This window comes from Myotis myotis, unplaced genomic scaffold (assembly GCF_014108235.1).
Source record: "Myotis myotis isolate mMyoMyo1 unplaced genomic scaffold, mMyoMyo1.p scaffold_m19_p_4, whole genome shotgun sequence".
Classification (NCBI taxonomy): domain Eukaryota; kingdom Metazoa; phylum Chordata; class Mammalia; order Chiroptera; family Vespertilionidae; genus Myotis; species Myotis myotis.
This window is the reverse complement of record NW_023416346.1, coordinates 26,031,804-26,054,700: the sequence shown is the minus strand read 5'-3', so window position 1 is coordinate 26,054,700 and position 22,897 is coordinate 26,031,804. Positions and strand designations below refer to the sequence as shown.

Sequence of the window (22,897 nt, the reverse complement as noted above, 5' to 3'; positions counted from 1 at the left end):
ATAGGTGTTGGGGTAAGAAAACATTGCTGCAGGATAGAGATATAAATTTGGGATTGTTAGAAAATAGATGGCATTTAAAGCAATGGGATTAGATGAAATCAGACAGACGTGAGTGTTGACACTGAAAATAGACAAGAGATGTCTGTGTAAGTTTGCTAGGGCTGCCATAACAAAATACCACAATCTGGGTAGTTTAAACAGCAGAAATTTATTTTCTTTATTTCTTTTTTATTTCTTTAAAATTTGTATTGGTTTCAGGTGTACAGCTTAGTGGTTAGATAATCATATGCTTTATATAGTGTTCCCCTCAATATTTCCAGTACCCCAAATGGCACCATAGATAGTTATCGCAATATTTTTTTACTGTATTCCCTGTTTTACTTATATCCCTGTGACTATTTCTATTTTGTAACTACCAATTTGTGCTTCTTAATCCCTTCACCTCTTTCACCCAGTCCCCCCAACCTCCCTCCCTTCTGGCAACTACCAGCTTGCTCTCTGTGTCTATGAATGTGTTTCAATTTTGTTTGTTTATTTTGTTCTTTAGATTCCATGTATAAGTGAAACCATATGGTATTTGTCTTTCTCTGACTGATTTATTTCCTTGAGCACAAAACCCTCTAGGTCTATCCATATTGTTGCAAATAGTAAGATTTCATTCTTTTTATGGCTGAGTACTATTCCATTGTATATATGTAGCACCACTTTTTTATACACTCATCTATTGATTGGCACTTAGTTGTTTCCATAGCTGGCTATTGTAAATAATTCTGGATTTATTTGGCTAAATCCCCTGAAGTAGAATCACTGCATAACAAGGCAGATTAACAGAAATTTCTTTTCTGACAGTTTTGGAGGCTAGAGGTCCAAAAAGATTGTTTTATCCTGAGGCCTCTTTTCTTGGTTTATAGGTGGCTGCTTTCTCACTATGTCCTCACATGGCCTTACCTCTGTGTGTGTGTGCTCTTGGGGTTTCTGTGTGTCCAGATTTCTAATAAGGACATGAGTCAAATTGGATTAAGGCCTATCCTAATAGCCTTATTTTAACTTAATCACCTCTTCAAAAACCCTATCTCCAAACACAATCACATTCTGAGGTACTAGGTGTTAGATATTCAAAATATGAACTTGGGCCCTGCTGGTTTGACTCAGTGGATAGAGCATTGACCTACAGACTGAAGGGTACTGGATTCGATTATGGTCAAGGGCAAATGGCCAAGTTGTGGGCTTGGTCCCTAGTAGGGTGCCTGCAGGAGGCATCCCAGAAATGGTTCTCTCTCAACATTGATATTTCTATCCCCCTCTCCCTTCCTCTCTGAAATCAATCCAAATATATTTTTAAAATTGAACTTGGGAGGACACAATTCAGCCCTTAATAAGGTCCTAGAATTGAGCCTTGATCCCCCACCATTTAGAAGTCAGGAAAAGGAGAAAGAAGGGACAATAGAAAATACTGAGAAATAATAGCCAAATAAGAGAAAACCCAGGAGATATGTATTTCTGGAAGCCTGGAGAAGAAAGAGGTTTCAGAAGGGAGTATTCAGCCATGTCAAATACTGCTGAGAGATGAAGAAAGATGAGAACTGAGAATGACCATTGGGTTTGTCAAATATAGGGGCCATTGTTGGCCTTAATAATAGCCATTTCAGTTGAGTGGTGGAATTGGAAGCCTGATAAAAGAAAAGGGAAGTGAGGATATAAAGATAGAGACAACTCTTCTTATGAGTTTTTCTATGAATAAGAATATATTAATGAGAAGCAAGAATTTAAAAATTGCAGGTGCAGAGCCTTTAAAAAGGTGAGATGGTTTGTAATCTAGTTTTTATTCTTGGATAAAAGAAGGAAGGCAAAGCCAGTGCATCTGCGTTCATGGAATTGGTGGTGAGAAGATGAGGTAATTCTTCTCTGATTGCTGATATCACCACACCTATATTTCTTCTCTACCCATAAAGACTCTGCCTCTTTGCTTTGAAAAGAGCACTGGATCTGGGACCAGAAAACATGGATTCAAGTGCCATCTTCTATTATTATAAGCTGTGTAACTTCAGACAAGTCACTGACCTACTCTGATCCCATTTCCTCATCTATACCCTTAGAACAAAAAATCTCTCTACATACTTTACATTTTAAAATGCAAAGATAAAAATGAGATATCTCTTAGTAGATCCTACCTTCTCTAAGAAGTTTCCATGACCACTTCAGTCTTTTTGAAACCACTTTCGGTCCTTACTACTCATTTGTTGTCTGATGCTATTACCTACTTCTTCTCAAGTGTGTTATTGTTGATTTGATCACTAAATTATACATTTCTGAAAATCAGGAACTGATTTCTATGTATTATATAGGAGGAGTAGGTGGGATGGACAAAGTGACTAATTCTTTGACCATCTGCTACTTTCCAAGGTGATTAGGTATGATATCTAATTTAATTCGTTCATAATTTGAACTCCAACTCCATGCTCTAACCCTATGCTCTTTTCACTTATGCACACACACACTTATGCAAGGCAATTTTGGCTGCATTTGGATTTTTTCTGAGGCTTTAGTTACCAAGAGGAAATGACATTTTGATTAGAACATATTTTTGCAGTTATAATGCCAAACAAACAGCTTCTGCTTTTCTCATATAAATTTATGATAGTGCTGACTCCTATCCAACTCTCTGGAAATTGGTATTCTTGCTACAAATAAAACTATTTTTATGTCATTAGTTTTTCTTATACCATCATCATAAGGAAATCAGAAATGATGATGAATCATAAATTGCTGACACTCAAAAGGACCTCAGAAAGCATCTATTCCAACCTTCTTCCTTTTATAGATGAGGATAGTGTGGCTCAGAGAAGGGAGTTGGCTTACCGAATAGCACACAGTGGAAAGTAGCAGAGAGAGAAAACTGGTTCTTTTTCTCCCTATCTCACACTCTTTCTTTCAGTCTACTAACCTCATCTTATAAGCTGCCCCTTTGTCTTTAAAGTAATAGCTCCAAGGACCCAAGAATTTTCTACATTTTGTATGGAATTTAAAGGGCTAAGCTTCAAAGCATGCCTTGCTGGGCTAATGTCTGGAGAGGCTGGGAGATAAATGTCAAGAAAACCAGGAAGTCCATACTTCTGACATTTACTAGTTTTTAAAAGGGGATTATTTTATTGCTTTAAAGTAATAAATTTCAAGGTATTAATGTATGAACTCTTGAAAGCAAGTTTATATTTACTTGTTTTAAGGTTTCATCAATGACTTTTTCTTCTCAAAACAGCCCTAAGAAATGGACAGCTTCAGGTAGATTTTAAGGTTATTTTAAACCCAGCTGTCCTCCCTGGAATATTGGAACAACTCCTCTGATCAATTGCTCCCCTTTCAAGTTTATAAATGATGTGCAGGAAGTATCTTTATGGAAGACTGAACCAAGGGGACATCTAGATGAAGAATGGATGATGCCAAAGGGTTCAGTTGCTGCTTTCATCTGTCTCATGAGATGAGCTTCTCCCTGACTGCTTTTTACCTTTGAGGGAAGGCAGATTAACATTGGCTGAAAGAGACTTCTTCCTTAGATAGAATTACCTATGGGCCTGCTGGCTTTACAGCTAAGCAGTGTTCGGGGATGGGGGTGAGCATTTATCAATATAATTGTGAATTTGATAAAGTGCACACCACAGTTCTTCCATAAGGTTAATTATCTCACACATTGTGGTTTACATGGCAGGATTTCATGTCTGGGGCTAAAGAGAGTACTATCCACAGGTATGCTTGGAGCTGCAAATGCAGTGTGTGGAGGGGGAAAAACAACAGCCAAAACAGCAAGTAATACTTGAAAACCTTCTGTTTCATTTGAAAAGCCTCATAAAGGAACAAATAGCTCCCTTGTGTCCTATTTCGTGTGTGTGCGGTTTTTTTTTTAAATCCTTTCTAAAAGACAGGGTCCAGTCTTTTGAACCTTGGTAATCTGAACCAATTTTCCGATTAGTCATTAAATCAGCAAACAATTATTGAGCATCTACTACATGCTATAATCTGTGTTTGGTGCCAAGAGACTGCAAAGCAGGGTCCAGATGACAAACAGGATGACAAATCTGAGACAATATTAGGTATTCAATCTGAAACCCAGTTCATTGATTTTCACTGATGACCTGCACCAACCTTGGATAAACCCAGTAACAAAGTGTTGTCTTCAGGCTTATATGAAGCATGTATTCAAATCCATCCCAAAGGAGCTTACTTTGCTTTACTTAAATATTGGCCAACAGTCAAGCATCAAGAACAGCAGCCAAAATGTATTTTTTTTTTCAGTTTTAATAGTTAATATTTTTTCTGAGTTTGAGAATTAATTTTGCAACTGCTTTTAGCTTTTCCCTAGTAATAAATGCACACATAACCAGTGCCTAAAGCAGTCAATGAACTCAAATCTATTGAATCATTTTCTGTGCAAAGACAGCTGTTCTGTGCCCTACTATCGACCTACTTCCATTTGCCTGAGTATGCCCACTGTGTAGCAGCATACCGAGAAAGGGCTATTTTGAGAGACTGAAGATTTTCTTTTGTTCTTTTAATAAACAAGCTTTGCAAGACAAAAACCAAGGTTACTTCCTGCTTGGGTTTTGTTTTTAGGTCTTCTTGAAGGAAGAATATTGGCTCAACTATCTGAAACATGTTCCATCTCCCTGAAGACATTAGAGGCTGGAAGCCATAGAAAGGTACTGTTAGGAGTCAGGAAGCTAGGCTTATAGTCTTGACTCTGCCTCTAGGTAGCTGTACAACCTGTAAAAAATAGTTGATTATCTCTGAATTTCAGTTTCCCTTCCTCTAGAATTAGGGAGATAGGATGGAAGTTAAGAGGCAGTTCTTTCACTTACCAGTGGTGTGGATTTGAGATAGTCACTTAACCTCTCTTGGTCTTAGTTTCCTTGCCTGAGAAATGGAGATAGTAATGCTATCCACCTCATAGTGTTTTATGAGTATTAAATAAGAAAATATATGTAAATTATTGGTACAGCATCTGGCATATAGTACTCGGGAAATAATTTTTTAAAAAATTCTGGGTTAAATTAAATCATGATGGCCCCTTCTGGCTCTAACTTTCTCAGTGTGCTTAATATCAGTAAAAATTTTAGTATCATTTTAAGTGAATTTTTCTTCAATTTCTCACTATTATAACACTTTTTAACTTAGTATGTTAAATGCCAGAAGCCGGTCCATCCTTGCTGCTTGACACAGTCGCTGCAGGGAAGAAACATCTGCACAGCATATGTTTCAAGGGACCTGGCGTATATGGCATACAGTTCTTAATATGTTTGCTCCCCTTCTTAGCGCTATGTGTCACCTCTCCAAGAAAGGTTGTTTCCCCAGGTGGGGATTTTTCCCTGGAGTTAGGGATTTACAGGACTAAGGAAGGGAATAAATCAGTAAAACCCCTTAACTAAGTGCCAGGCGGGTAGTTAATCACCTTAACTATGAACAATCACGCTTAAGCTACATAATCTTTACTTAGGATAATCTCCTTTAGTTACTTCCTTGTAGCTTAACAGAACAGTAGGGTAGTGACCTTGGAATGGAGATAACAAACGCCCTAACCTTTGGAATAGAATGGATAAGATTAAAATCAAATGGTATAAATACAGATGTAACAGGAGAATAAGAAGAGAACCTGGCTAGAACCTGGCTAGAGAACCTGGCTAGGCTGCTGATCAACTGAATGCTGTCTCCGTGTCATTCCTTCTTCGCCAACTCCGTCCACACCTTTGGGAACCCCTGGACCTGCTGGGGCTGGACCCCAACAATTAAAAATGCAACACATTGCCCTAACAGGTTTGGCTCAGTGGATAGAGGGTTAGCCTGCGGACTCAAGGGTCCCAGGTTCGATTTATGTCAAGGGCATGTACCTTGGTTGTGGGCACATCCCCAGTAGGGAGAATGCAGGAGGCAGCTAGTCGATGTTTCTCTCGCATCAATGTTTCTAACTCTCTATCCCTCTCCCTTCCTCTCTGTAAAAATCAATAAAATATATTTTTTTAAAAATGCAACACATTAACTTATCAGGTTAAATAATTGTTATAAGGTTAATAAGAAAGTTTATTGATTGTCACTCCTTTTCTTTATTTCATAGAATTGTTTCTGAAAATTTTTTCTCCATGGAACTCAAAAACTAAGATAGCAAATATTTAATACTTCATATCCACAGAAGAAATACAAAAAGATAGATACCACTGATTCTCACATCAGCTTTTGCTTTAGCTCATGAAAGAAAGAAAGAAAGAAAGAAAGAAAGAAAGAAAGAAAGAAAGAAAGAAAGAAAGAAAGAAATCCTTTTGCAGAAAAGGATTTACTGCATTTGTCAGGAATCCAAAGACTGTACTCTGTAATCTTTGTAAATGTAAGATTGTAGAAATTCACTTTGAACTGTTGCTATGTTTTATCAGTATTCAGTGAGTGGTGTGTGGTTTGGGAGACATTCTTTTTATATATGTGGGACACAAGATTGAGTCAGGCAAGCCTATAGAACTTCCTAGAGTAAAAATCATCAAAATCTCTAGCACAAACTCAATATCATTGAAAATGCTAAGTTTGTGTGTGTGTGTGTGTGTGTGTGTGTGTGTGTATGTGTGTGTGTTTGTGTGTGTTTACTGAATTCAGGCTAACATTTCCTATGTAGACCTTTAATAATCAATATGCATAAAATATAAAATAGACTGTGAGAATTATTTTTTGATATGGAAACTAAATAAAAGTGTTTTATCCTCTTCAACAAATGGTGCTGGAAAATTGGAAAGCCACATGCAAAATAATGACACTAGACTACACTTTGTCCCTGTGCAAAAAATTTAATTCAAAATGGATCAAAGTTCTAAATATAAGATCTGAAATAATACATTACATAGGAGGAAACAGAGATACTAAACTCATGGACCTTGGTATTAGAGAAAGTTTTATGAACTTGACCCCAAAGGCAAGGGAAGTAAAGGCAAAAATAAATGAGTAGGACTATATCAAATAAAAAGTTTATGCACAGTAAAAGAAACTGCCAACAAAACAAAAAGGAAACCAAATGAATAAGAGGTATTTGCAAACAATAGCTTCAACAAGTAGCTAATATCTAAAATATATGAAGAATTCATACAACTCAGCACCAAATAAACAAACAATGCAATTAAAAAATGGGCAGAGGACCTGGACACTTCTTCCAAGAAGACATACAAATGGCCAACATATTTATGAAAAGATGCTCAACTTCACTAGCTATTAGGGGAATGCAAATCAAAACTATAATGAGATATTACTTCATACCTGTTAGAGTGGCCATTATCAATAAGACAAGTAATAAGTGTGGGAGCGGTTGTGGAGAACAAAGAACCCTCATTCACTTTTGGTGGGAATGTAAACCGGTACATCCAATATGGAAAACAGTATTTAAGTTCCTCAAAAAATTAAGAATAGAGTTACTAAATCCGTCTTCTGGGTATCTATCTAAAAAATGTAAAAACATTTATTCACAAAGATATAGGCACTCCTATGTTCATTGCAGCACTATTTACACTGGCCAAGGCATGGAGACAACCACAGTGTCCTTTGATAATTGATTGGAAATAGAAGATGTGGTACATATATACTATAGAATACTATGAAATATTACTGAGCCATAACAAAAGGTGAAATACTGCCATTTGAGTTAACATGGATGGACTTAGAGAATATTATGCTAAGTGAAATAACTTAGTCAGAAAAAGTTAAGAACCATATAATTTCACTCATATGTGGGATATAAAACTGAAACTCATAGACACAGACAACAGTATGCTGCTTACCAGAGGGAAGGGGAGGTAGTAAAAGGCATAGGGGGGCAAATATATGGTGATGGAAAATGATTTGACTTTGGGTGGAGGACACACAATGCAACATACAGATTATGTATTATAGAAATTTACACTTGAAACCTCTATATACTATACACTATATAACTTCATTAACCAATGTCACCCCAATAAATTTAATTAAAATGGGTTTCCCATCTTTCAAGATAGCAAGCGAAAAGAAAACTGAAAAGCTGGATACTAAGGAGAAGAAGCCTGATACTAAGGAGAAGAAACCTGAAGCCAAGAAGGCTGATGCTGGCCACAAGGTTAAGACGCCTAAGAAGGGGAAGCCCTACTGCAGCCGAAACCCAGTCCTTGTCAGAGGAATTGGCAGATATTCCCGGTTGGCTATGTATTCCCAAAAGGCCATGTACAAGAGGAAGTATTTGGCAGCTAAATCCAGGATTTTAAAGAAAAAGGATAAAGTTCTTTCTACTGTCATAAAATCAGTTGGTGGCAACAAAAATGGTGGTACCCAAATGGTTAAACTCTGTAAAATGCCTAGATATTATCCTACTGAAGCTGTGCCTCGAAAGCTGTTGAGCTATGGCAAGAAACCCTTCAATCAGCATGTGAGGAAATTGTGGGCTAGCATCACTCCCAGGACCATTCTGATCATCCTCACTGGGCGCCACAGAGGCAAGAGGGTAGTTTTTCTGAAGGAGCTGAGCAGTGGCTTGCCACTTGTGACTGGACCTCTGTCCCTCAGTTGAGTTCCTCTGAGTAGAACACACCAGAAATTTGCCATTGCACCTCCACCAAAATTGATTAGCAGTGGTGTGAAAATTCCCAAACATCTCATTGATGCTTACTTCAAGAAGAAGAAGTTGTGCAAGCCCAGACACCAGGAGAGTGAGATCTTCGACACAGAGAAAGAGAAATATGAGATTACAGAGCAGCACAAGGTTGACCAGAAAGCCATGGACTCAAAAATTCTGCCAAAAATCAAAGCTGTTCCTCAGCTCCAGGGTTGTCTCTGCTCTCTGTTTGCTCCCATAATGGGCTTTATCCTCACAAACTGGTGTTCTGAACTTCTTATAAGAATCTGATTAAATAACTGATATGTTAAAATTTTTTAATGAAAATGAGAACATTTCTCTTTTAAATCAGGCAGTGTTTGAGGTTGGGAGGGTGTAATATAAGTCCCATCGTGCTATTCTTTGTTCAAAATACCTCATCTCACTTTTTATGGCCTATAAGATTCTCCATGGTCTACATCACTCTGACTTCTCTCCTTCTCCCCTCCCCCTTACTATCTTGGCTCTAGTTATATAAGCCTTCTTGTGTCTTAAACACATCAAGTAGGTTTAAACCTCAGGGCCTTTGCACATGCTTTTTTGTCTGTTTGGAATGATCTTGCCCTAGATGTCTACATATAGTGTCCTCACAGCCTTCATGATTTCTACCTATATGGAATCTCATCAGTGAGGCTTTTTCTTTCAGAAATAAAAGAGCAATCCCTCTCCTCTCCAGCACTTCATACAACCACTACTTTGGGTTCCTCCACTCCATAGCATTAAACACCACCTAACACATATATTGATTATTTTTATGTTATCTGCCCCGCTTCTATATATAAACTCTATAAGGGAAATGGTTGTATCTGTCTTATTCTCTATTCTATCCCCATGTCTAAAATAGTATTTGACACATAGTAAACCTTCAATAATTAAGTAGTTGTTGAATGAGTGAATGAATGAAATAAAGTTCAACAGCTCTCTATTAAATATGGATTTAATTTAAAGTAATAGACTTATTTTTAAACTTGTTTATTTATGGAAAATTTAAAAGTTGATCTTTTATATGCCACCATGTAACTGTAGACAGGCTATAATAAAACCATTTAAAAGTATCATCTAAACCTAGAAAAATTTTTTAAATAAAAGTATCGCCCAGCCGGTGTGGCGCAGTGGTTGAGCATCGACCTATAAAACAGGAGGTCACGGTTCAATTCCTGGTCTGGGCACATGCCTGGGTTGCGAGCTCGATCCCCAGTGTGGGGCGTGCAGGAGGCAGCCGATCAGTGATTCTCTCTCATCACTGATGTTTTTATCTCTCTCCCTTCCTCTCTGAAATCAATAAAAATATATATTTTTAAAAAGTATCATCTAAAAATAAAATAAATAAAAATGTTTTTTGACAAGACAAGTGTCTGTGTCCTCTTCTCCATGGGATTTTCAATATTTTTCTTTGTCAACAAAGTTGAAACAAAAGTGACTAAGTGATATGGTGGAAGAGCTTGACATGAAAAGATGAGATTTAAGTCTGATGCCAGGAGATCTCATTTTGCCTAACTAGGTGAGTATTGTTTCATCTCCTAAAAGAACAAGCTGTTTGATAATTGTTTTTAATCTATTGCTGAAGAGCCTCTTGCTCATGTTAATGTTTGTGAAGAAAGGATGGCCAGATCCAGTTTAGATACAGCTGTTTCTTGATTTTCACTTGGCTTTGGTAGCACTATCTATTGCACTGTGGCAAAACTGATGGAAGCAGTCATTTTAAATGTCCATGTGTGGAGGTACAAAGTTGGGTTGTCTCTTTAAACTGTACTCACATGTAGTAACATTGCCAAAAGTTTTGTCTCTTTATCACATTTATATCTTCTATTACAGATACTGAGCTAGTGATAGTTTAGAAAGTAATTGTCAACCTTGCAAGAAGACTCAATTTGCACTTTCAAATAATGCTGTCTTAATTTTCACAACACCAGTTTGTTTATTGTTTCCATTGTGAACCATTTTTGTTTTCCAGCTCATAAACCCATACTCACATTCTTGAGCTATATAAGAAGGACAGATCATTCTCTATATATGAAAGGGAAAGTAGAATTTCCCTTTAAAGCCAGTAGAAACTCCAGAAATGTGAATGTAGTAGGAGTGATAGGAAAGATGGCCTCGTGTGAATTAGCTTCTCAAGTTAATAGTGTACAAATGCAGTAAGTAATAATTTTTTTTGAGTCAGAACACAACTGAACATCATGTTCAAATGCAGACATTGCATTTTAGGAGTGACATTGGGAGAATATACCTAGGAAAGTGACCAAGCTAAGGAGAGGTCTAGAAACCAGGACAGACAAGAAAGAGTTGAAGTAACTGTATGTTTAGCCTGGATAAAAGAAGACTAAACTAACCCATGCTGACTCTTAAAAGATTTGACACTGAAAGAAGTAGTGCACTTAGTTTATTTTATTCCAAAGGCAAACTCTAGGATAAATAGATGGAAATAAAAGAAGGCACATTTCAGATGAACACTATAAATAAAGAAAACTCATAAAAATGAAAACTAACCAAAAGTAGAACACATTTACTTAGAAAGTATTGACTTCTTCCTGGACATACTTAAGTGGTCTGAGCCTCTGATAGGGATCCTGTAGAAAGGATGCTTGCAGGAATAAGAGACAGGTCAGTTAAGCTCCAAAGTTATTCCTTTCTCACTCTAAAATCATTTTTTCTATGATTCAAGTCAAAAACTAGGAAAATAAAAGAATATACCTTTATTCAATCATACATCAAAGCACCCATTCATTAATTCATTTAACATATACTTACTGTTATGTTCCAGGTACTGTATTAAATACAAGAAATATAAGACTCAGAAATGTAGGATACAGAAATGTAAACAGATGATTACAGTGTAGGATGATGCATGCAAAGGCAGATGTATGTACAGGTAACAGAAAGAGTTATGGAGATGCTATAGGGAAGTAAAACTAGGAAGATTTGGTGAGGAGAAAATTATGCCTGAGCAGAGTTTTAAAGGATGAATTAGAGTTTTCTGGGAAGACAAAGTTAATGTAGAAAGACTATCTATACTAATAAAAGAGTAATATGCTAATTAGACTGGAAGACCTGCTGGATGTACTTCCAGACAAAGCCATGGGCTTGGCTAGCATGCAAAGTGCCCCTAAACAGCCCTCAGCCCCTCACCCAGGCCGGCCACCGCCCCAAGTGGGGACCCCCACCCCAATGGGAGCGTGGCCAGCCTGCAAACCACCCCAGGTCCCTCGCCCAGGATGGCCCCACCCCTCAAGGGAATCCCCACCCTGATCCGGGATGCCCTTCAGGGCAGACCAGCTGGCCCCCACCCATTCACCAGGCCTCTGTCTATACTAATAAAAGGGTAATATGCTAATTAGACTAGATATCCTTCTGGACAAAGACATGGTGGAGGAGCCAGAGTAGAGGCAGTTAGGGGTGAGCAGGCCTGCAGGGGAGAGCAGTTAGGAGGATCAGTCTGGCAGGGGAGAGCAGTTAGGGGGATAATCCTGGCAAGGGAGAACTTATCGGGGGATCAGCCTGGCAGGGGAAAGCAGTAAGGGGGATCAGGCCTGCAGGCAGGCGAGCAGTTAGGAGCCAGAGGTGCCAGATTGCGAGAGAGATGTCTGACTGCCGGATCGGGCCTAAATCGGCAGTCAGACATCCCCCGAGGGGTCCTGTATTACAGAGTGTGCAGGCCGGGCTGAGGTACAACCCCCTCCCGTGCATGAATTTTGTACACTGGGCCTTTAGTTCTAAATAAGGGGGAAAATATGTGTAAAGACATGAAGGTGTGACACCACCATACAGCAAGTTTGCAAAATTTTAGGTAACTCATCATTGCTGGAGCATAATGTCCATCAGGACAGGGGAAGAGGAGATGGGATGATGTAGAAGGTTTAAAGTGGGCTAGGTCATGAGGGGCCACTCCAAGGAGTCTGAAACATTATGGAATCCAGGAAGCTGGGCAATAATGTGCCTTCCTTCTATACTTGCCTTTGGCTTTGCCTATACAATTTTGGATTTATGTCAGAAGCCATTCATAGGGAAACAAAATAAAAATAGAGTTATTTTCTGCTGCCCCAAAGTCAGCTTAATTTTCAGAATCTCATTCTCTGACTTCTGTATATCTGTTATTTTTATCTGAATGCAACAAAAATTGAACATAAAAGTATTTTCATTTATCACAAATTGAATAATATTATGTAAGTTTCTAATCTATTTCAATATCCATGGATAGGAAATGTAATATCTGTAGCTGGTCCTTCATAGAAATCCTGTCTCCCAGTTGATATATGTTCTTTCTAAGTTAAAAACAAATGGAATCATCTTAGCAACAACAATATAAAATCTTCAACATTTTAGCATTTTTTTGTTCTAATTTTGAAAGAAAAGCTCTTATCTCTTTAGAGTCATACAATTCAAATGAGCTTTAATTTTTGTAAAACCCCCATAATTGGTCTTATTAATTAGATGATCAACCAGATTTGGTGAGAACTCAGAATTGTGAACTTTCAAAAATAAGCTGCAATGTTATTATATTCAAGTATCATACTTGAGAATCTTGTAAGTACTTTTAAAAGTAGCACATTTTTATTTTAATGAAAATGCTGCTGGGACAACATTTCTTGAAAACAATTGGTCTGTGTTGGGTTTTTAATATTCATATTTATTAATTTTATTCTGAATGCACATATGGAGTGTTCTGGAGTAGAGACAGCTTATTTGTATTCAGTTAAAAAGCTAATAATAATGATCTCCACCACCTATAGCCTGATTCTCACCCTGGGGTGATACAATAAAAGCTAGTTCAAATCTCTCTTTTTTTTAAAATATATATTTTATTGATTTTTTACAGAGAGGAGGGGAGAGGGATAGAGAGTTAGAAACATCGATCAGCTGCCTCCTGCACACCCCGCCCTGGGGATGTGCCCGCAACCAAGGTACATGCCCCCGACCGGAATCGAACCTGGGACCCTTGAGTCCACAGGCCGACGCTCTATCCACTGAGCCAAACCGGTTAGGGCCTAGTTCAAATCTCTTACACATGCAAGGTCTGCATCACAGGTGAGAAACAGAGAAAAATGGATTTTCTCTTCTTTAAATACAGGAGAAAGAGGCAGCTACCTCCTTCTTTCCTCTTGATAGGAGGGAGTGAAATCTTTGCTCTTCAGAGACAAAATGTAAAGGACCCTGGGTTCTTACTCCAACCTTTTAAAATAGTATAACTCATCTTTCCAAGGACCAGATATGCACCCAACTTTTATGACCTAGAAATGTCTACAAGGTCCCCTGGCCTTATTTTTCCTTGAAATGTAAACGTACTTTCAGAGTTAGATAAATCTCTCTGAAGTTCTATGACTATCTATACAGTTATAAATTACCTTCCCAAGGCTTACACTTAGCCCTAGATCCCAAGTTTTAAAAAAAAATTTATTTATAAGACCCCAAACTTTTCAGATAACACAAAAAATATTTCCTCTATACCTTATAATCAGCCTACAATGAAGCTAGCATTTACTTGTGTCAAAGGTCCATGCTTGCTTACCAAATCTTTTCCCCCATGCTCCATAAAAAATAAACTTCAGCTCAATATGTTCTCATCATAATAAATTTTACTATATTCATTCAACAAATTCAACAAACACTAACTGAGTGCTACTGTGTCTCAGGCCCTATTGTAAATAGGTATTTCATTACAAGTAGACTTCTTCTGAGTTGACATTTTACTGTTGCATATATACCTTCCCTTCAATTAGAATGACTCTTCTACAATTAGATAAATTCTTGTTCTATTTGCTATTTGAAAGTCCTAAACTGATCTTGGTACCAAATAAATGCAGTCTGAAAAATTCTGAGTGAGTTTTGGAATGTTGTTCTTTGGGCACTATTAAATTTAATTATTTTCTCTTTGTACTTTTCCATCCTTCCTTATCATTTATAATCCTAACTGCTAATCTTCAAGACATTTACATATCTTCCTTCACTAAATTCAAGAACATTAATTTGCATGCTAGACTAACTCAAATGACTTAGGTTTGAATCAAGGTAAGTTTGCTTTCAAAATATTTTCAACTATTAAACACTCTTGTTTGCTGGATTTTAAAGTCTTCTTTATGACTAAAACCATGGTAACTTAAAAGTATATGGTTTTTTCATAACCTGCTTCACCTTTAATAAAATTAAATCAAAGAATTTACAACAACAGCATCATAGGTAGTCAAAATCAAAGTGACCATTCACTAACATGTCTCTGGATTATTTCTTAATCTCACTTTAGGAAAGACAATAGTTTGATGAGCAAAAAATACATATCAAAGAGACAGTTTAATAGAGTTAAAGGATAAAACTTTGAATTCTAAGCACACAGAAAACCATAATGAATTATTTCTTCTAAAGCATTGACTTTAGTGAAAAAGTTGGAGCAAAACAAAATTAAGAAAACAATTTTATTTACAATAGCATCAAAAACAGCCTTCAAAATTTTAGCAATACATGCCCATACACATGTGGATTTATTTCTGGGCTCTCAAATCTGTTCCATCTGTTTTTTTGCCAGTACTATGATGTTTTGATTATTGTTGCTTTGCAGTATAATTGAAGCCAGGGATTGTGATACCTCTGGCTTTGTGCCCTTTTTTCTTGGGATTGCTTTGGCTATTTGGGGTCTATTGTGGTTCCACAGATCTGATTTTTGTGTGTTCCATTTCTCTAAAAAATGCTATAGGATTTTTATGGGGATTGCATTAAATCTGTATACTGCTTTGGGTAATATGGCCATTTTATGTTGAGTCTTCCAATCCATGAACACAGATTATCTTTACATTTCTTTTTATCTTCTTCAATTTCTTTTAGTAATGTCTTGTTGTTTTCAGTGTATAGGTCCTTTTTTTTTAAATTGTTTTATTGCTTAAAGTGTTACAAAGAGTATTATATATGTCTCTTTATTTTCTCCCCTTGACTTTCCCCTAGCCTCCCATACCCCCCAGTGTCTTGGGTCCATTGGTTATGCTTATATGCATGCATACAAATCCTTCAGTTGATCTCTTAACCACCCACCCTCAACCCTCCCAGGCCTTCTTACTGTAGTTTGACAGTCTGTTTGATGCTGCTCTGCCTCTGTATCTATTTTTGTTCATCAGTTTATAATGGTCTTAATTATCCATAAATGAGTGAGATCATGTGGTATTTTTCTTTCATTGACTAGCTTATTTCACTTTGCATAATGCTCTCCAGTTCCATCCATGCTGTTGCAAATGGTAAGAATTCCTTCTTTTTTACAGCAGCATAGTATTCCATTATGTAGATATACCACAGTTTTTTAATCCACTAATCTGCTGATGGGCACTTAGGCTGTTTCCAGATCTTAGCTATGGTAAATTGTGCTGCTATGAACATAGGGGTGCATATATCCTTTCTGACTGGTGTTTCTGTTTTCTTGGGATATATTCCTAGAAGTGGGATCACGGGGTCAAATGGGAGTTCCATTTTTAACTTTTTGAGGAAACTCCATACTGTCTTCCATGGTGGCTGCACCAGTCTGCTTTCCCACCAGCAGTACACGAGTGTTCCTTTTTCTCCACATCCTCTCCAGCACTTGTCGTTTGTTGATTTGTTGATGATAGCCAGTCTGACAGGTGTGAGATGATATCTCATTGTTGTTTTGATTTGCATTTCTCAGATGATTAGTGACTTTGAGCATGTTTTCATATGTCTCTTGGCTTTCTGAATGTCCTCTTTTGAAAAGTGTCTATTTAGGTCCTTTGCCCATTTTTTTATTGGATTGTTTATCTTCCTTTTGTTAAGTTGTGTGAGTTCCCTAAAAATGTTGGAGATTAAACCCTTATCGGTGATAACATTGGCAAATATGCTCTCCCATGCTGTGGGCTTTCTTGTTGTTTTTTTGATGGTTTCTTTTGCTGTGCAGAAGCTTTTTATTTTTATGTAGTCCCACTTGTTTATTTTCTCTTTAGTTTCCAATGCCCTAGGAGCTGTATCGGTGAAGAAATTGCTTCGGCATATGTCTGAGATTTTGTTGCCTTTGGATTCCTCTAGTATTTGTATGGTTTCCCATCTTACATTTAAGTCCTTTATCCATTTTGAGTTTATTTTTGTGTATGGTGTTAGTTGGTGGTCTAGTTTTTTTTTTGTTTGTTTTTTTTTTTTGCATGTATCTGTTCAATTTTCGCAACACCATTTATTGAAGAGACTGTCTTGACTCCATTGTATGTTCTTGTCTCTTTTGTCAAATATTAATTGAGCATATTGGTTCAGATCGATTTCCGGGCTCTCTATTCTATTCCATTGATCTATATGTCTGTTCTTGTGCCAGTACCAGGCAGTTTTGAGAACAGTGGCTTTGTAATACAGCTTGATATCTTGTATTGATGAAAGAACCAAGCAGAAACACACCCTCCTCCCTCTTCAAGGACGAAGCAGAGACATACTCTCCTCCCTCTCCTCTATCTTGTCTTGCAAGGCTGGGCCCTCAGCCCGAGCCGCCCGCCCCCCCTTCTGAGAGTGACCACAAGAATGCTGGTATTGTCCTAACTCCCCCAACCACCACCTGAGTGGACCAATGAAGCTCCAGAAATGTAGCTAAGGTCCTAATAAGGCTATAGTGGAGGACGGCTCTAACCTTCAGAATGTGCTGGTCACTTCCTGACCCTTATGCTGTAAAACCCTGACCTAAATGACCAATCTCTGTAACTCACATCACCCCTAAAGCCCACCCCAAATAACTAGCCCTATATAACCTTTGTTCTCCTGGGACACGCTCTCTCGCCTTACCGCTGCGCCGGACAGAGGCTGGGAGCTAATTCTAGAATTGATCAATAAAGACTCCTTGCTTTTGCATCAGAAGAGGCTCCCTGGTGGTGGATTATTGGGGACCTCGAACTCTGGGCATAACAATTGACATCCCTCCTACTTTGTTCTTCTTTCTCAGGATTGCTGCAGCTATTCGGGGTCTTTTTTTATTCCAGATGAATTTTTAGAGAGTTCGTTCTAGGTTTGTGAAATATACTGTTGGTATTTTAATGGGAAGTGCATTGAATTTATAGATTGCTTTGGGTAGTATGGACATTTTAATGATGTTGATTCTACCAATCCATGAGCATGGTATGTTCTTTCATCTGTTTATGTATAGGTCCTTTACATCCTTTTATAAATTTATTCCTATGTATTTTATGCCTTTTGTTACAATTACAATATGAAATACTGCCATTTGTGACAACATGAATGGATCTTGAGAATATCATGCTAGTGGAATAAGTCCAACAGGAAAAATGAAGAACCATATGATTTCACTCAGATGTGAGATATAAAACAACACAACAAATGAACAAACAAACCAAAACTCATAGACACAGACAACAGTATGGTGGTTACCAGAGGGAAAGAGGAGGGATATTAAAGGGTAAAGAGGATCAAATATGTGGTGATGGAAGGAGATTTGACCTTGGGTGGTGAACACACAATGTCATATAGAGATGATGTATTATATAATAGTACACTTTAAACCTATATATAATCTTATTAACCAATGTCACTGATGCCGGGGTCCAGCCCCAGCTGGTCCAGGGGTCCCCAAAGGTGTGGACGGAGTCGGCGAAGAAGGAATGACACAGAGACAGCGTTCAGTTGATCAGCAGCCTAGCCAGGATCTCTAGCCAGGATCTCCAGCCAAGTTCTGGTCTGGATCTCCAGTGAAGTTCTGTTCAGGATCTCCAGCCAGGTTCTGTGTCCATGTTCTCTTGCTAGGTTCTCCAGCCAGGTTCTCCAGGTTCTCCAGCCAGGTTCTGTAGCCAAGTTCCCTCGCTAGGTTCTCCAGCCAGGTTCTGTCCAGGTTCTCCAGCCAGGTTCAGTCACCAGGTTCTAGTCAGGTTCTCTTGCCAATTTCTGTAGTCAGGTTCAGTCCAGGATCTTTTGCCATGTTCTCTCGCTAGGTTCTGTCTCTAAGTTCTGAGGTCAGTTTCTGTCCAGGATCTTTTGCCATGTTCTCTCCAGCGAAGTTCTTCTGTCTCTAGAGAACGTTCTGTGTAGGTTCTGTGCCTAGGTTCTGTCTCTCTTGGTTCTGTGTTCTAAGTTCTGTGTTCTAAGTTCTGTGTTCTAAGTTCTGTGTCTTGCTGTCTTGTTACATCTGTATTTATACCAGTTGATTCAATCCTATCAATCTCTATTACAAAGGTTAGGGTGTTTCTTATCTCCATTCCAGGGAGTGAAGATTATGTAGCTTAAGCATGATTGTTTATAGTTAAAGTGATTAATTACCCGCCTGGCACTTAGTTGAGAGCTTTTATTCCCTCCCTAACTTCAGGGGAAAATCCCTACCTGGGGAAAAAAACTTTCTCAAGAGAGGAGACCCTGGTCAAAACACACAGCGCCAAGAAGGTGAGCAAACATATCAAGAACAGTATGCCATATATGCCAGATCCTTTGAAACAGCAAGGATGGACCGGCTCCCGGCACACTTCAATAAACTTAATAAAAATATTTTTTCATGAAAAAATTAGCAACATATTTAACAAGAGAATTGTATTGCTTCTACCCTGAAAACTGCTAAAGATTGTTGAAATTAAAAAAAAATCAAATAGCTGAAAAGATACCAAATGTTCATTCATTGGGAGACTTAACATTGCTAATATGGCAATATTCTCCAGATAAACAATCCTTATCAGAATCCCAGTTGGTTTCTTTGTAGAAACTGGCAAACTGACTCTAAAATTAGTGTGGAAACTCAAGGGGCCCATAATAGCCAAAGCAATCTCTAAAAAGAAAAGTAAACTTGGAAGACTCAGACTTCCCAATTTTAACACTTACTACAAAACAACATTAATCAAGATAAGGTGGTACTGCCCTAGCTGGTTTGCCTCAGTGGATAGAACATCAGCCTGTGGACTGAAGGGTCCGGGTTCAATTCTGGTCAATGGCACATACCTCGGTTGCAGGCTCAATCCCTGGCCCCTGTCAGGGCTAGTGTCAAGGCAACCAATTGATGTGTCCCTCTCACATTGATGTTTCTCTCTCCCTGTCTCTCCCTTCCAGTCTCTCTAAAATAAATGGGGGAAAATATCCTCATTGAGGATTAACAAAACAAAACAAAAAAAAGATAGTGTGGTACTAGCATCAGTATGGACATAGAGATCAATGTAATAGAATGGGAGTCCAGAAATAAACCCATGTATTTATGTCCATTGATTTTTAACAAACGTGCCAAGACCCTTTATTAGGAAAAGAACAGTCTTTCAATAAATGATGCTTGGAAAACTGAATAAACACATGCAAAATAGCTAAAAAGTAAAAATAACCCACCCAGATGGTCTGGCTCAGTGGTGAAGCATCGACCTATGAACTAGGAGGTCACAGTTCGATTCCTGGTCAGGGCACATGCCCAGGTTGTGGGCTTGATCCCCAGTGTGGGGTGTGCAGGAGGCAGCTGATCAATGATTCTCTTATCATTGATGTTTCTAGCTCTACCTCTCCCTTCTTCTCTTTAATCAATAAAAATATATGTTTTTAAAAAGTGGAAACAACCCAAATGTCCAGGAACTGATGAGTGGATAAACAAATATATAGTATGTTCATGCAATAGAATATTATTGGCCATAAAAATGAAAGAAGTACTGATACATACTACAACTTGGATGAATATTGAAAATCTGTGCTAAGTAAATCAAGCCAGGTACAAAAGGGTACCTATTGCATGATTCCAATTTTATGAAATGTCCACAATAGGCAAGTCAATAGAGACAGAAAGCATATTAGCTGTTTCGAGGGCCTTGGCTTAGTTGGTTGGAGTGTCGTCCTGTACAACTAAAGGTTGCGGGTTCGACTCTGGTTCAGGGGACATACCTAGTTGTGGGTTTGATCCCTGGTCAAGGTGCATATAGCAGCAACCGATTGCTGTTTCTCAAATCTTCTCTCTTTCCCCATCTCTTTCTTTTTTTCTAAAATCAATAACCATATCCTTGGGTGAGGATTAAGAAAAATACTGGATTTCTTTTTGGAGGTATGAAAATATTCTGGGGAATTAGAGAATGGTGGTGATTGCACAACTTTTTGAATATACTAAAAGCCCCTGAATTGTACACTTTTTAAGAAGTGATTTTTATGATATGTGAATTATATGACAATAAAAAAGTTGCCCTACACAGTTTTTCTTAGTGATTAGAGAGTGGGCCCGGGTGCCAAAGGATCGTGGGTTCAATTCCTGGTCAAAGGCATGTATCTCATTGCAGGTTTGATCCCTAGCCCTGATGAGTGGATAAACAAATATATAGTGTATTTATATAATCAGGGCGAGAGCAGGAGGCAACCAATCAATGTGTCTGTCTCACATCAATGTTTCTCACTCTCTCTCTTTCTCCCCCTCCTTTCTCTCCCTTTCAGCTTCCCTAAAAAATTAATGGAAAAAATATACTTTAGTGAAGATTAAGAAAATAAATAAATAATTAAAAATAAGTTAAAGGGAGTATGAAATTTTGTTATGTTATCATTTGTTGGAGTCAAAAGTTTTACCAAAAACATAAACCATTATCCCAGTATGAGAAAATATAAACTCTAATAACATCACAGCACTACTTCTATAAGGAATAATATGTTACAGGTGGCATAAGCAGAGTGGTATGAAATAAGGTATATCAAAAATTAAGTTTAGCCCTAGCCGGTTTGGCTTGGTGGATAGAGCATCGGCCTGCAGACTGAAGGGTACCAGGTTTGATTCCAGTCAAGGACACGCGCTCAGGTTGCGGGCTCGACTCCCAGTAGGGGGCGTGCAGGAGGCAGCTGATCAATGATTCTCTCTCATCATTAATGTTTTTATCTCTCTCTCAGTCTTCCTTCCTCTCTGAAATCAATAAAAATATATTTAAAAAATAAAAATTAAGTTTAACTACCGCCTGGATCATAGGTAAGATTAATAGCTTTGTATCAGAGATGCATGTTTAAGGTATAAGAGAGATCTGCCTTGGCAAGTAAAAGTCATTGACAAATGGAATGACCAAACATCCTAGTTTTTCTGGGACTGAGGGATTTCCTGGGACATAGTATTTTCAGTGCTAAAGCTTGGAATATCTCGGGCAAAGCAGATGATAGCTCACCTTAGACACCAAAATGTACACAATTATGTTTAATGCCATGAATCTAGACTCCTCATAGCCTGCTGTATGCCTGAATCTGTCCAAGCCCCTGGGGATAGTCAAAGTGGTAGAAAAAAGAATGGGGAATCATTGAATTTCAATAGTCAATAACTCTCCTCTATAACCTACACACAAGAAGAATGACAAGGATAGAGGCCATAAATGATTTCATAAGATGAAATATTACTCTTGGTGACAACCTGCCTTCTTACAGTAATTTTCATAACTTCTAAGTTAAAAAAAATGGCCAATGATAGTAATGAAAGGGCAAGTGCTTGTACATAATAATGGGCAAACATCTTTTTTGAGGAAGAGCTTCATTCAAAATGAAAAAAAAAGTAATGTAATAACATACTTGCCATATGACAAGCCCTGTTCAAAGCACTACATATATAAATTTGTCATATCTTCTTATAACTCTATGAAGAACATACTATTGTAATTTTTCATTATTCTTATTTTATGTATGAGGAAACTAATAATAGGTTAAGGAGCTTACTCAAGGTCACACAGCTAATAAATATTAAAGTCAAAATTCAAAACCTGGCAGACTGGTTCCAGAGTCCAAAGTCTTGGAAACACATATTAGATCACAAATCCTCAAATATGACATATTGTGAGTGGACAAAGAAATGCAGACTGACAATAAAAAAGCGAATGAGGAAAGGCTTGGGTCTGAAGAAAGCAATTCTTATAAATTAGGAAAATTACCTCTCTGTCCTCTATTGCCAAATGACTCATAACCTGTAGTCACACCCCATCTGAGGCAGAGCTTAGAAAATTTTTGTGTGATGAAGAGACAACCTACTAAATGAGAGGACATATTTTCTGATACATCTGATAAATTAAAAATATATATATAAAGAACTTACAAAACTCAACACCAAAAAAAACAAACAATCAAATTAAAATACTGGTATGAACAAAGGACCTGAATAGACACTTCTCCAAAGAAGATATACAGATGACCAATAGACAAATGAAAATATGCTCAAGGTCACTAATCATCAAAGATATGCAAATTAAAAACACAATGAGCTATCATCTCACACCTGCCAGAATAGCTACCATCAATAAATCAATAAACAAGAGTGGTGAAGATGTGGAGAAAGGGAACCCTGTGCATTGTTGGTGGGAAAGTAGATTGGGAATGCAGATT

At 37.8% G+C, this 22,897-nt stretch overlaps 1 pseudogene; it reads left to right on the top strand.

The window, feature by feature from the left end:
* Nucleotides 1-7,987: 7,987 nt before the first annotated feature.
* Nucleotides 7,988-8,874, top strand: LOC118654394 (annotated as a pseudogene).
* The last annotated feature ends 14,023 nt before the right edge of the window (nt 8,875-22,897 follow it).